This window comes from Bombus flavifrons, chromosome 12, assembly GCF_040668555.2.
Source record: "Bombus flavifrons isolate JBK064 chromosome 12, iyBomFlav1_principal, whole genome shotgun sequence".
Lineage (NCBI taxonomy): Eukaryota > Metazoa > Arthropoda > Insecta > Hymenoptera > Apidae > Bombus > Bombus flavifrons.
Window position 1 is genome coordinate 9548435 of NC_138453.1, and position 13912 is coordinate 9562346.

At 44.4% G+C, this 13912-nt stretch overlaps 1 protein-coding gene and 1 long non-coding RNA gene across 2 annotated transcripts in view; one reads left to right on the plus strand and one right to left on the minus strand.

Moving 5' to 3' along the window:
• The window catches only part of LOC138185690 (uncharacterized), a 56296-nt gene that overhangs the window by 20672 nt on the left and 21712 nt on the right, over positions 1–13912 (plus strand). The gene's annotated exons all lie outside the window — the stretch shown is intronic.
• LOC138185540 (uncharacterized) lies at positions 7031–8880 on the minus strand. Its single transcript, XR_011174645.1, has 2 exons — positions 7973–8880; positions 7031–7906 (listed from the first exon to the last, which is right to left on the minus strand). It is a non-coding gene; the product is annotated as an uncharacterized LOC138185540 (long non-coding RNA).

The window sequence follows — 13912 nt, forward strand, 5'->3', positions numbered from 1 at the left end:
GGCTGCGATCACTGTCAGAAGAACCACGGCTGTGTATTTGCATTAGCTACGAACACGTCGTCGAACGCAACGCTTATTTATAACTTTTTCATCCGGCGAGTTCTCTTATCTGGCGCCTTGCCATCGGTGCCCCCACTTCCTTTCTCTTCATAGCTGCTTCTCGTTGCAACTGCACAGCACGTTGATCACGACCGGCACGGTAGCATCGCGCTCTTCGTCCTACGTTCGGAGCTGCGTTATTTTACAATTTTACGCCGACAGAGTGTCGTTCTACGTTTCGGACTCCAACAACGATCGTCGAAACGATCGACCAGTCTCGTGCTTTCCATCTTACGCAGGCACGCGTTCTTGGGGATCTCGAAATTCACGGAGGTAGCCTCGCAAATTTCTCCGCGGGTCGGACTTTTTTGCGTAGCCAGACACGGGAAGACATAACGAGAAAGAGGACACAGGGGAGAGACAAGACGAAAAAGCAACAGATCCCCGCTGATCGTGGCTAATCGATTTTCGCGCTGTAACGAGCCGATTGGTATCAACCGGCTCGATAAACTCGACAAAGCGTGACAGGAGGTTGCAAAGGCCACGACGCGTGACGCACCGTGCAGGTTACGTTTAATGCGAAATGCCGAGCCACGCTCGGTTATCCTATGGAAACTCGTTACGTAACGAACTTTTTCTTCGCTGTATTCTCGCGATCGATAATTGCCAACTATGTCTTTATAGCGAAGCTTATAGATAATGCGCGAGAGAATGCAACGTAGATCGATGTACGCGCGCATCTCGCCAAGGATGCAGCTCTCGTGATTACTCGTCCTGCGCAAGCTGGAACGATGTACAAGGTAGAGCTGTGCAAATTGGCGTGCACGTTGCCGTGCACGTTGCACTGCTCTCTTTCGGAAGGATACAACCCGCTCGAGCTGCCGCCGTTCCGTACACCTGTTTACATGGGCGCAGCGCGCGGCCACGTTCGTATTAAAAGGATTTAACGTGGCGTATATCGCGCATCAAGAGTCACGTTCGAAGGAGCGGGTATTTCGCCAATGGGCTAATATTGCAGCCAGTTTTATTCGCCACCTTTAAATCCATTTGCAGATGCGTCGTTGAAAGCGTTCATTTTTTCTTTTATTTATGAGACGAACTTTTTAGTTACATAAAAGATATCACGTAGAAGGAAGAGGTACATTTTTATACATGGATAAGTTAAGAACAAATGTTCCACATGGAACAAAGGATTCATTTCTTAAGCGTCTTGACGATGCATTTCAAAGGAAATGATTCGAGTCGGGTAGATGTTTAATCGGACACGGTATAATACCTTTTTCACCAATTTATTTCTAAATATAACGCTCGACGTTATTTCTCTATTACTTAATACGCGATGGGTGAAATCATTGCGTGGTAATTTTGCAAATCAAGTGGCATAAGACATACCTGCAGAAAGATTACGTCTGGTAGCAATACGTAGGCACGGAACACTTTGTTACTCATGTTTATGCGAATGTTGCATCGCGACGTTGGAATTTTTGTCGACTTATTTTATTTGTTATTTCGTTAAAACATGCGACATACTTGTCCGTGCATTGTTAGGACGAAAGTGCCACGTGGCCTTGCATCTTTCAAGGCACGCGCTTATATTCGAACGGTCCGGTCGTCATGATTCACGAAGAAAGTTATGCGGGCCCTGTCAAAATTCTATACACTTTGCCCATTGTTCTGTCATCGCAATTAAAATACATCCTATGCAAGTGTGTTACGATCTTAAACGATGCGACTCGTTTCGCTTCCAAAACAGTTCGACCTAACAACGAAAGTAGTTTGAATCGCGACTATCGACGTGGTCAGACCGCAGCTCGAGTTTGCAGCTGACGAAACGTAGGTAAATACGAGGCTATCGATCTCTGGATCGTGTCGCAACCGCGTTTCTCGATATTCTCTCGCATTGCGACTCTGTATTCCGTGTTTCCTACTCTTGATAGATCCCACCATTGTTCCCAGTATTATAGTTTCGTCCCTTCAACTTCTGTCGAGCAGAAACCAATAAGTATATCTGGAAGTAGGATTCTCGGCGAGCTCTTTGTTCCACTTACATGCGAAAATTTCATTTCATTCTCGAAGCATAGATTCGAGAAATCCGTAACTCGATAACAAGTTGCCCTCGTGTTCGCCAACCGTTTGCCTCGAATCCCGAATCTTTGATGGAAGCATGAAAAATATGGAAATATTTTGCAGAAATATATCTTTATAACTGTCAACTTCTCTACTCTAAGACAGCTGGATCTAATATTCAAGAATTTGCCTATACACAAAGCGTTTCGCAAAGTAGTGAAACTTGAGCAATACGTAATACTCGTAAATCGCGTAAACGTGAAGATTATCGGTGACTACGATAAATTACAACGATGATTAAGAGTCAGAGACCCTTGTTTCTAACACTCTGTACGATTAACGATATTAATGGCACAGAAGAGAGTTTGGAACGGTCGGTTCATCGAACCGAGTGTGGTTGGAAATCGGAAACAATTCGCGAGGGCCGCGAAGAAACGCATCGCGGTTACTCTGGTCGCGCGATTACACGATTCTCCAAGTTCGTCCATCCGACTGTCCATTCGTCTGTACATCTGTCCATCCGTATGTCCGGCCGACCACCCGTCCGTCTGTCCGTTCGTCCGGTCCACACTCGCGTTGCTTCGTCCGTGGGGTAGCTGACCTAACAGAAGGGGTCGTTGCACTCAGTTGGGCCCGCTTTCATCCCCTCCACTTCTCTGGTTCTTCTGGTCAGCCTCGCGGACCTAACCGCTCTTCTTCGCCTCCGTCGTTTCCTTCTCCTCTCTCTCTTTTCTTTCCATCTCCTCACCTCCCTTCGCTTTTTCCTCTCTGTCTTCTTTGGCCCGTTCTTCCTCGCGTTTCTTCCTCCTCTTCTTCTGGCCGTTCGTTGGTTCGCCGCGCGAAGAGAGAGCCACTTCTTCGACCCCCCTCCCCTTCCCTCCTCTTGCTCGTCCTTCTATCGTCGTACGTGTGTTGTTGGCCAACCTACTCAACCCCCGAATGTAGCCGGGTCCAAAAGAAATTATAGTTATTTACCGTCGGCTCTTTCGGATAGTCGGTTATTTCGCGGTAGTTGTTCCCTCTCGTGTAGGCATAACTCGACTTGGGAACCGAGAGACAACTTCTTTGCTCGGTTCAGCGGAGGGATGAGAGTCACGATAGAACGAGTCGGCCCGGATAACGAAAGAAGAAGACGGATAGACGAAAGAGAGGAGGGAGGAATACGAAAGAGATACGGGGAAAGGACGAGGGCTGGTAATGCCGGTGATGTTGCTGCTGTTGCTGCCGGTTCCACTGATGCCAGCGCCGATGTCGAGAAATGAGAAATTTCCTTTTTCTCCTCTTCTTTTTTCCTTTTACAGGGGATTCGCGATAAGTATCCGCGTATACGATTCGCTTATCTCGTCGCGCAATTTCCAGGAAATTATGATTCGCCGTTCGGGATTTCGCTGATCTACCCGGAGCGGGCCTTTTCTTCTCGCCTTTTGTACTCTTCCCTCGTTTTCTCGCCTCTCGTCTCTCTCCGTGTAGAAGACCAACGGATTAAAGCGTACTTGCGAGCCAAATTAGACGAGCGAGGGAATTCGCCGGTGCCGTGTATTGCGCGCAATTGTCACCCGGATAAAAAAGGAACGATCGCTCCCTTAATGTCTGACGCAACGCGATAGTCCGTTGGAAAGAAAGAGGAACGAATCGCGGAGGCCGTGTTGGATGCAATAAAAGCAACCGGAGGGCAGATGCAACGACTTCTAGATCGTGGTTCCTTCCTTCGGTTTCGTGATCCACTCGGTAGGAGTCAATGCCTTCTCCTCTCGACGATGGAGTGCACGGCCCAGGGGAGGGGAAAAGAGGCCCAAGGAAATCACGCTGTTTCGACGGGATTCACGAAGCGTGCATGACGGAAATGCAGCGGCTCGGTTGTGCAGCGGTGGCACGAAACCTGGCCAAGACAAAAAGTTCCTCTCCGCAGGGGAGGAAGAGGAAGGAGGAAGCGTATAGAATGAAAACGAGAGAGGAAAGAAATCTGCTTGGTTCGAAGGGGGGTATATCGGAGGAGGCCGATAGAGGGGAGCCAAGAGAAAGAAGGAGAAGAAGTTTTGGCGATGTGTGCGCGCGTGTTCACACTCGGAGGAGTCGCGACCAGACTAGAGGTATCTTGCACCAATCGTGATTATAGCCCTCTCGTATTTTATTGCAGCATCGGTCCACTCTCTTGTCCCCTCGTAATTTTCATTTCACGGGCTCCTGGCGGATCCTGGACTGTACACGAAATCGCGTTCGAACAACGCGGAAGACGAAATGTCACGCATATCGATGATGGTAGTAGACGACTGTTCGACTACTCGATCTGCTAAATTCATTGGATCGATGGGCGCGTACCTACCTACCATTGCCGGTGCCATTTGCTGTCACCTCTCGTTCCAGCTACGTGACTAATCTGACTAGGCTGAAACGCGCGATTTGCCAGTTTCGATCGTCGAAAACGCACGAACAGACGTTCACGGATAGAGCTATAAATTCTTTTTGTAGGCAGAAAAATGGGAAACGGCGTTATCGATTCGCGCGACGCCGCCATTCCGCGAGCAAACTGCAGATGTAACGGGCCACGTGAACTATTCGCTCGCAGATTTAGGTTTTTAGAGCGAAATGGCGCAGTCTGGTTTATCGGGTGACGTAGGAGCCGCGCCGCGATAACACCGCTTGTTTGCCATGCGTTCGCGAACCGCTCCAGACTATGATAGAGATTAACTTATCTCGACTACGAACCACAAGGAAGTCTCTGTCCACTCGCCAGTACTATGTCAATATTATTTCAGTGACCGACGTCGTACAAACAACCCGGCCGAGACTCCAAACTGCGAAACGTATTTTGCCGGGACGGACGTTTAGACTAGCGCTGTACGCGTGGCTTCATCGAAACAACAGATTCATACCGCGAGCTCCGATTCAAAGGCGAGAAAGTTAGGTGCGCGTTTCATTTTGAATTTCATTCTAAGCGAAAATCAAACGATAACATCGCGATCGATCTCGAGATTAAAGTTTCAAACTGTTTTGCGCGTGTTTTGTTCTCCACGCGTTAGAATTTTCGTTTCGTACCGTTATCTAATCACGAGACGTTGCTCGTCCTCGAAAATTGTCAGGTCTACGCACGATCGCGTCAGGGAACGATTTTATTTCGACTGTTGGAGTTCCGCGGATTACCCCAAATGAATCGGGCCCATTTGCATGCGCGCCGTTCGGAATACGAAACGGAGGCCAGGTATCGCGAAGGGTCGCGGAAATTTATTTTAACGCGCGTTCACAGGACCGAGAGGAAAGAAAGGGCGTTTCACAAAGAGAGATGACATAATTTGTCGGAATAAAATCGCGAGAACCGAGGGGAAACCGAACTCTCTGGATGGTCCAACGAACCGGAGAAGCTTCATTCACGGTGCTCGCGACGTTCCAAACGAGCGCGTCCGCGTTCCTTTCGTCGTGAGACTTAAATTATTAATGCCAGTTGCTTTGGACACTCATGCAACATTTATAGGAGGCGGAGCGGCGGTTCGAGAAAACACGAACGAGAGATTCGCCGATTCGCCGTGAGCGAATTCGCTTGACCTTTATAATAAAAGCGGCCCGAAAATAAATCTAGTAGCCAATTCAGTGAACACCGCTCATTATAGTTCGACGATACGCTTCTCCTTCTTACTCTTTTTCCGCTACCGTACCGACACAGACGCTTTATAGATCACATGTTCCGAGTACGTACACTATCGTTCGTCAGCATTCCAACATTTTTGCCGGTTCGTAACGGTAGATTTCAATTTGATCAAAGTGTACGAATTAGCGACGAATTGACAATTATAACATTTATTATCGTTTTTGAAATCAGCAGACTACAATTTATCCGTATTACATTTTAAAAAACACAGTAATATATTTTACTGTTTACTACATTTGGTACAGTTCATCTCCATTTACCATTTAGATAAATAGTTCACGTAACTCCCATACGTATTAATATCCTTTTCGGTAATTGTGATTTTTTCTTCGTACGAGTTAATATTCATAGAAATGAATTCTATCGGCAGGAGTTCGTTTAATTCAGCGACAGTAATTAAAATTTTGTTGCAGTAAGCGAGGTTCTACCGTATTACATGCGATCGCAATTCAAATGTTGCTGGTTATATTAATATCAGAAGTCGTCCTATCAGTTTAGGATTTTAAGTATTCGAAGATAAAGACCAAGTAAAAGAATAATTTTACCAGATATGGTAATTATAAACGCCAGTCTCTTCGTTATATCTTATAAAAGTCAATTTGATCGCGTCATAATATTTTATGACACGTATTTAACATACTTTCGAACATGTGGTATATTTGCGTGGTTGTTTGTTTGTATGGAGCGTGATTCAGAATATTCTATTTCGCTATGCGATTACGAAGAATCAGTATCTTTTCCTTTTCGTTGGAACATTAGAAATTCAGAAAAACTTGCAATGTTCGTAGCTGTTGTTGCATTCGTTCCACTCAAGAAATAGATTCGTCTAATTAAGTCATTCGAACGATTCCAATGTCTTTGTTCTAGATCTATAGTTTCTGTGCAACTCGAAGCCTAAATGCACGCTGTTTAAACTTACCAGATGTTTTTCTAAACGATAGTTTGGTTAGCCTCGGATTAATGTTCGACGAACTTAATACATTTTCAAGAACTCTCGATGAATATCAATCTCCGCGTTGAACGTTTATGAGCACCACTCATCGAGCGACGCATCGAAAACGTGGAGTGTCCTCCACACAGATATTTTGTCGAATTATACTCGACTAAAACGACGTTCGAGATATTTTTGAAGAGTTGTCACGACAGGTTCGATCCCTGTCACAGACAAATTGTTTAATCGCCACCGTTTCTACTTTTTATTTCTGGCGTGGTATGCGTCATCGAAGAACAGCGACAGGTTGAATTTTTGCACTCAGAAAAGTGTACCATTTTTTACCGATATATCGTCTAAATACACTTTCATCGGCAATGCCATTCCGTTTCTCCGTGTTCTCGTTCGAATGTGTCCAGGCAACTCGTGACTGCAGTTAGTTTTGATAATAATTAGTACTATTGTTATTACATGTTATTATTGTTATCGTCGATAATAATTAACAGATACTGTCCATTATTCGCTGGTGTACGAAAGAAACAAGCTTAAAATTACATACACATGTAATAAGCTCTGATAAAATAGGATTGTAACAAGGTCTTCGAAGGACGATTTCGTCTTCAATTTTCGAGAAGGCTATTACTATCCTCGATTCGTTTATCATGCATATAAATTATTATGCCAGATTCGTTTCGTTTGACGAGTTCCAACCATCGTTGTTCGCTTCTCGATCGCTTCGTTGTGTCTTTCGACGTGTTCCGTTGTAAACCATCGTTCATCCGCCTTTTTTTGGGACCAACTGTTGTTCGAACTACCGTGCGCTACGCACAAAAAGACGCGAAGAGGAAGCGTGGAAAAAGCAAGCGCAGTATCGGCAACTGCGGCACGGCCCGTGTCATTTAATTAAAGCTCCTCGGAAGGCGAACAACGTAGCGGGCAATGTTTGAAAATTTAATTTAAAAACTCATTTCGATGCAGCAACGGGCCGCGTCTCTGACACAGCAATTCTCAGATTAACGCTTCTGTTTTCTCTTTTTCTGGTTGGTCGTACTTCTATTTTTCATTAGTTTCCGCATAAATTCCTTCGGGCCGCCTCTCACCAATTCCACGCAATAATTTTCTTTCTCTTAACGTAGCCGAGAATTATCCAGTCTTGTTATCTCACCAATTGAGTGGAGAAACTTTTCTCCGCCTAGCAGCGGTAATTTCAAAGTGTCGCGATAAATCTGCGATGAAATTATTAGAGACTCTGACTCTTGAAAAAAATAGTTTTATTGATCGCGTGAACTTACATTTAATTACGTCTTCGTAACACGGTTCCTTGTTAGTCTCTGCAAGCGTTCGCCGTAACGAGCAACTAATTTATGAATTGCGTCTTCAATGAATTTGCATCCGATTTCCCGGCACCATTCTAACGTCGCATCCTCTGCTTCGTTATTCATGTACGAATGATTTCCAGCCACTGTCGTATCGAAATATTGTAATCCTTATCGTGATTGCTGGGACACTGTATATAATTGGCGAGATTTTCGTTGCACCGAACATAATACGAATTCCAAGGCTTTAAACGAGATTTAATAATTTCCTAACGATTCCTCAGAGTCTGTCTTATCTTTCTCTAAATGTCCTAATATTTCTGACCAGCAATGGATACAATGGCGAATATATTGCTCTTTTAAAACAGAAGTTTGAGAACGGAGAAAACTTACTTACTGATTGATCTACGTAATACAAAGGCATAGAAGACAGCGTGTATAAGACAGCAGATATACGGAGCAGATTCCACTTTCTTAAGACGTTCCCTCTGTGGAGAGAAGAAAGCGGTCGATTATAAGGAAGACAATAAGGAAGATGTCAAAGGGGTTGCACGATATTCAGGGGGTTAACAACGGTTTCCCTGGACAGAAATCGGAGATTCGCCATCCGGGAGTAGGATATAATGGCTTGGACGGTGCAAAGCTGGCGGCGGAATATCGCGACGGGCCATCTTTGGTCTTTGTCTCGGTGACCTCTCCGACGAAGATTGCTTTTGGGTATTATACGAGAGACGTGGGCATAATACTCGCACTACCTGGCCGACTGCTTGTGCTACCACTATTCTGTATACTAACGGTATACGACGCAACGTGTACTCGCATAACGGGCGACTGGTTTATGGCGGCCCACTAAGGAGAACTAAGTTCCCTCTATCCGAGTTACTAGCCGGTTTTCTACTAACGAGGCCTCGAGAAAGCCAGATTGCGATTTGATAGGTCGCTAAAAAAAGACGCGCCACGCCGGATCCTCCCTGACAATTCCTGGCATGAGGTCATGGCTTAATTATTCACGCCCGTCTCGCTATATTTTATCGACGAATTTACTAAGTGTTAGCAATGTCTCTTCGGAACTTTAACGCAGGAGTTTCTATGGAATAATACATAGGTGATCAGAAGCTGGCGGGACGCGTTTATCACGAACTTTCTTACTCACTCGTCACCAACTTTCCCCGTAGCGAGTTGTTTTTCCTTTTGATTATTATCGATAGCTTCTCGAGTTAGATGCGAAATTTTGGGAAAACATCAGAGGCGAAGGTGATTTACGTTGGACAGCTTGAAATACCGGCGACAAAAATAATACACGGTCACGACAGCTTGAGAAATTCTTTTTCTTCCCCGCTTCTGGATTTGCTCGGAGTCTGTAATCCTAGAATTTCCTTACGAAACGCAGGACGATGCGAGACGAATGACGGGGAGTAGCTTCCAGAGGATTAAACTAGCATTTCGAGACATTGGACGACAAGATCATGGACGAAGAGAAACCGGCACGAAATCATTCGTTTCTGTAGTTTGTCCTGATTTTTCTTTCGTCAGATAACGGGCTCGTATCACAGGATACGGAGAGTCACTGTTGGAAATAAGAAGTCTGACGATCAGAAACGCGTCAAAGGCATGTTCCGCGACATCCCAACATCTCGTGGAATTTAGGTTAGGCGATAATGGCGCTTGCACGAGAACGAAAAAAGCATTTGTGCTCTCTGTACACGTTACGGTGAACCTTGATTCGTTCCGTGACGAGGTCGTTGTCTCTCAATGGACCTTGGTAATGAATATACCACGTTGCGCCATTAGAAAACGACGTCGAAGAGCGTGGATCGACGCCCGCAGGAACATTAGACGTCCTTCAGTCGTGGCGAGTACGGCTAGATAATTTGGTCAAGCTGGTCAAGTCGTGAGATAGATGGACGCGTTCCTAACACGAGTCTGCCTTAGAACCGGAATAGAACGAAACTGACAGCCAGCTGCGACCGTGGAAAAGTCGGCCAAGATCAACGAAAGGAGGAGTGTTGGTAATTCGTTTACATTGACACGAAGATGGTACATTTTCTACTTTCGAGTCGTTTCGATCAAAAACGTACGATAATTCATGAAAGCGTTTAAACGTTCGTAGAAACTTGTTATTGATATATTATGTGCGTTGTACAAAAGTAAAAATGTATCGTGTAATAAATAGAAATAAAAATATTTTATAACGCGTAGAAGATTTCTATAGTAAGTGTTCAAATACTTTGGTGAGTCAGTCGGAACAAAGAAAAAAGAATCCTTTGTACGACCGAACATTTCACAGTTATAGAATGTAAATGGGTATTCATCGATATCGTTTGCGCTTATTGAAACGTTAGTCGCATGATCGTATCGTTTACTTTTACACATATTTTTTTTTTATAACAAAAAGATAATTGTTTTTAACGATGCGAGAAATATGGTTGAGGCTTATCGAAACCGGTTATTGACGCGTGCTCGGCGAATAATGTCGCATCCGCCAGATGCCAAAGCGAATGAATTCGGAATTTGCTTTTATCAAATTTGCATTCCAAACGAGTCGCGGCAAAAATTGTAGTTTTTAGAGAAATGTGAAAATTATCGGAACATTGTGTGAAATTCTGCGGTGAAAGCGATTGCTATGGGACATGGTGCGCGAATTGAACGTTGCGGTCTATCAAAGCCGATTTTATTTTCACGCGACGATAAGCCAGCCTTTGAAACGTCGAAATGAATAATTACATTCTCACAATAATGGTAATGGGAACAACCTGGCACGCTATTTCCGTCCGTTTGTTTACCTCTTTATTTCTGACTGCAAACCGGTCGGCCGGACGTTTCTCTGCGTTTTAAAATTCAAAACCAGACCTGGCTCGCGGTCTTTTGTTCCTCCGCGTTATCTAGTCGTTCTGTGTGTTCAGTCTCGTATACCGGCTGATCTCGTAAATTTCCGAAAAGACGGTAAATTGGGGAAAAACGTAGGAATCGAGATGGAGCGGGTCTCACAAAGGAAGTTCCAGTTAATAATTGAAGCACGGCCGGAAACCGTTGTACCGTCCCTGGCTGCTGGAAAGTGTGTTAAGCAACAATTTCACTGGCCTGCCGTACGAGTCCTTTATTCGTAAAAGACTCGTTTCCGTCAGACTCGTTAGACGGCGATATTTTCTTTTTTTTTTTTTCAATAACTCGAAAGTATTCACGGAGCTCTGTGAGTGTTGGTTAACGAAATACATAGGGAGAAGAAGGTTAAATTAATTAATCGACGTTTATTATCAAGACCGTACCGTTGACCGTACAATTTCAGATATTCAACGGCGGCTCTTTATCGTTTGATGAAAAGAAATAGCGGGACGCCGGTGAATGCGCGGAAGAATGGTTCCTCCATATTTCATGCGTCACGAAGATAGAACGAACGTGATCGAGACTCGATATTGGCAGCGAGAATAACGAAAAGTCGATCCCCTGCGAAGAAAGAATACGGATTTTCCGCTGGTGGAAAATATTTTTAATGTATCCAGGATAAAAGAAAGAAATACACGTTCACGCGGGCAGTTGATATAAATTGCGTCAGATTTCCGTTTTTCGAGGCTATGAGTTGCAAACGTATGAATAAAAGAAAGGCGAAATAACGTCTGCTATTTTGTTACTTTGTCGTTGCTAACCAAAGAATCCAGTTGGCATTTAAGGTCTGCCATTGCGGGGCCACATTTGCAGCCTCTTAGGCTTGCTTAGACACTTACGTAATGGTCAGAACCGGTGTTCGGGCGAGCGTTACGGCAAAGTTGCGCAACTAAGCCGGAATAATAAGGATCCTTGATCGTTCTAACGAGGCTAGCTCGAAGCGACCGTCTGCGACCCTACCATTAGAAAGCAAAAGTTAAGGCTGCCGGCTCATTCTAGTCAATCAAGATTATTTCCTCCCGAGACGGCCTTGGTTCTTTTTTCTGTCCGTCTATTACCACGAACTACGCTAGCGAATCTTGCGGGCCGCGCGACGTCCCGCCATCCTATCCACGCAAACAATGCGAAATTTCCAGGAAATCGGGAGCGGAATTCAACAAATTAGTCGAAACGAATACAACGTTCGTTCATTACGCGATTCAAGGAATTAATTGCCGATGCAATTTTTCAACGAATCATCGATTGCATAAACTTTCGCAATTAATTTTCGCTGATAATTTGGAATTTGTTTCGACAATCGGTGCGATTCCGTTGGCGATATTGCGCTCGTAGTTTTAATTAGAAATTCCGATAAAAAAGTATCGAGTTTCTTCGTTACTTATCCGTGACTGCTGCAAATAAAGTTCGATCACTATCTTGTGGCGCAAGCGACACAGTTTATCTAATCTTTGATATAAAAGTTAATCTGTACTAACAATCTTTCTCCGCTAGAACGTACTCTAACGTTCGTCTTTTAAAAATCAAAAATGCGAATTTGAACGAGCAGAAATGTCGTAATCGTGTGCAAATTTGTACGCTCGAACGACGATCTCTTCGTAAACATAGCTCGATTATCTCCGATGTCGGAGTCTTGAGTCGGGTTAGATCGTTTCCTTCTAATTGCAAACGTCCTCCAAAGTAGTGTGACCGTCTGTAACCTCTAACGGTGTTGGTAAAAAACTAGTCGTTAAATAAAGATTCTTATCCTTGAGAGTCTAGCACGTTACTGCTGGAAGGGAGAAGCGACTCTCGAGGAGTCTGCTAATGCGATCGCGATAGACGCGATTTGCGAGGTACATCGTGTCACCGTCCAGCCACTACATTCTCAAAATCTTCTATTCTACGTAAAGTTGCACGTCATTTATTTTGAATTTTGCGAAAAGTTTAACGTAACGTTTCCACGTTTTTAATTTTTTTTTTTTAAGAATATTTCATTTCTCGTTAGAAATTTCACGAAACCGCTATTTTTAATATTCCTGCCTCAAAATTTATACAAAAGTTTACGATCTTAAACTGAATATATCGGCGTTGAAACGTATACGAAAGTTTGAACTGTGAAATCTTCCAACTAACTTCTACGCTCTTTGACTATACATCTCTCGTTATTTTGCAGCGAAGATATCGGAAAACCGCCCGGGGTTTCCGCTCTTTAGACCTTTGCATCGACGCGAAACTTTAAAATATTAAATTAGATATTTTTATATCGAACTTTCGCGTCCAACATACCAACATTTTAAACTTACCTCTGTATTCTTTAAACAATCGCAGCAACTTGTTCGCCTAGTAGGGTGAGAAACTTGCAAGGTTCGATCAATATTTCTCCTCGTTCGAGATTTTTCTCATACGCGTGTTTTCCTTCGTTTTTCTTTACACTTAGTCTAGCTAGCAGTGGCGGCATTTTTATAGATGCACGTTCCAGGAAGCAAAATATTTGGTTAAAACGTTTGCAACGGTTCGGTGCTGGCTGCGTTGGTCGTGAGCAGCGTTAGGAGAGGAGAAATTCGAAAGTAGAGTGATGAATCGGGGAGGTGGACGATCATGGTCAGACACGTTCGGCGGGCAGCCATGAGCCGTGACGAGTCTGTTCGTGGGCGTAACGTAAACACTCGTTCGCAGACTAAGCAATCGAGGCGCGTTTGCGACGCGTCTAATCTTGCGGCCACTTGCACAGTCTCGTCTGCGTACTCGTAAACCCGACGTTTATGCGGACCACCAGACCGAACTTTATCACGCCGACGTTTCCGCGTTTCCAGGAAACGAGTCTCTAGTAGTCACGAGACGCGATAACGTAGCTCGACGAAATCGAGCTACTTGGTTAGGCGAGCGAATAAATTAACAAACGAAACGACAGCGACAGGTTCCACGTAGTTTCCTTGTTCGATTGTTACTCCGATACGAAATTAAAGTTCTATGTTTAGCGGTCGAATACGTGAGTCACGATGAATGTGACTCGATCTATTTTTTTCTCGCATCAATTGACTCATTGTCTGAGCC